Source organism: Protobothrops mucrosquamatus, unplaced genomic scaffold (assembly GCF_001527695.2).
Source record: "Protobothrops mucrosquamatus isolate PMUCROS unplaced genomic scaffold, P.Mucros_1.0 scaffold24846, whole genome shotgun sequence".
NCBI lineage: Eukaryota > Metazoa > Chordata > Lepidosauria > Squamata > Viperidae > Protobothrops > Protobothrops mucrosquamatus.
The window spans coordinates 1-1,998 of NW_015410596.1; the positions used below are offsets into that span (position 1 = coordinate 1).

General features: G+C 42.0%; 1 pseudogene; it reads left to right on the top strand.

The window, feature by feature from the left end:
• The first annotated feature begins 255 nt into the window (after nucleotides 1-255).
• Nucleotides 256-465, top strand: LOC107302062 (annotated as a pseudogene).
• The last annotated feature ends 1,533 nt before the right edge of the window (nucleotides 466-1,998 follow it).

Sequence of the window (1,998 nt, forward strand, 5' to 3'; positions counted from 1 at the left end):
TCTTCACTCCCTCTACAAACACCCTCCACCCCCCAAAAAAATCATTTTTAATCTGAAACTATTCTTATGTATAGGTTGACCTATAAGCCTAAAATTGAAGCATTACATATTTCTGGCCTAGGTTTCACGTTTGAGGCTGACTTTTTAACGTGCTTATGAGCCCTCTCTCTGCCACTAAAATATTTTTTCTCCCAGGCAAAAAAAAGAGGCTTTGAATTTCTTTATTTCTTTATTTTTCCACTCCTGAATGTGTAGGTAATCGATGTCCTTCACCCTGGAAAAGCCACCGTTCCCAAAACAGAAATCCGTGAGAAGTTGGCCAAAATGTACAAGACGACTCCGGACGTCATTTTTGTCTTTGGCTTCAGGACCCATTTTGGTGGCGGGAAGACCACGGGCTTCGGCATGATCTACGATTCTCTAGACTACGCCAAGAAAAACGAACCAAAGCATAGACTGGCCAGGGTAGGTAGTTTTTAAACTTTTTTTTCCCCTTGGAATATGGACCGTGTTGGGATAAAAAGGAATTTTTACTCCGGTTGCATGGCACTTTTGTGTAAGTTTGGAGTTAGGCACTTTTTCTCTCCTGGTTCCGTTAATTAAATATCAATTAAAATACCAATTTCTTTTCCCCGCCCACTATTCCAACCGATATATAAAATAAATCGTTATTCTTTATTACTTTTTGTGGAAGATTTGGCAATGGCCAAAAAAAAAAGGAACGTGAGAACAAAACATTTCCTTCCAAACCACTACAGTTTTGTGTGTTTGGACATAGTGAGATAGAATTGTGCAAGTAGAAATCTAGAAAGCATTAGCATCCCTTCGGCTACTGTGTTAAATTGTCGCTTCCCCTGTTAAATACCAATTTCTGAATGTGCTTCCATCACTGCTCAAATGTTTTTGCACATTTCTTTTAACCAAAAGATGTCATTGTAAACTCCTAAATTAAGGTTGTATTTTTTTGTTGTTGCATGTCCCCTTTCTCTGTGCTAAGTGATTTGTGTAAAACGGTTTATAACGGGCGAGTAAGTGGGATGGTGCAAACCACTAGCTATTACCTTTGACGTGTATTTTGAAAATACAAATGATGTTTAACTGAAGTCTAGTTCTTTGTTTAGAAGTAGGTCACTTGCCTACAAATAATGGGGTGTTTTTTTTGTATGAGTTGGATACCTGAATAGCGGCTCATTGTGAATTGGGAATCACTACAAGCTCATTTCTGGAAAGAATCATCCTTACAAACCTTTAGATTTTGCGAAAGAAGGAATGGAATGCAGATGTTTTAAGCTAAATACACTTTATTCTTTATCTGCTTATGTCCTGCCTTTATTCATTTTTATAAATAAGACAGTGAAGACACATAATATTCCTTCTCTTTTTTTCCCCAACACAACAATCTTATGAGGTGGGTTTGGCTGAGAGAGAGAGAGAGACTGGCCAAAAGTCACCCAGCTGACTTTCCTGGCTAAGGCAAGGCTAAAATTCCCAATCTCCTGGTTTCCAACTTGGTGCCTTCCCAACCTGACCAAACCGGCTCTGTTTGGCAGTCAATTGGCCCTGCAGGTGTATATGTGGCATCGGATAAATAGGTTATTTAATGACATTTATTGGCCGCCCGTCTTATCATAGGGTAACTCTGGGCGGCTTGCAAGTTACACAAAATTCAAAACTTAAAATATTAAAACCTAAGGACACATGGGGAGGGCGGGGGCGGAGTGGGGCGGAAGCCGGATCTGTTATGACTCAATCAACCACCTCCATTGTGTGGTCCCCCCACTGGAGCGCCAAGCCGACTAGCACAGCCAGGTGTTCAGGTCCTTACAAAAAGATCGGAGGGTTGGGGCCAACCTCACATGGGGCGGGCAGAGGGCAGAGAAGGCCCTCCTTCTGAACCCCACTAGCCGGATAAATCGGGCTGATGGGACCCCCGCAGCATGCCTCAAGTAACCTGGACCCCTACCATAAAGGCCTTTAATTGCTCCCGGAGTACAGACT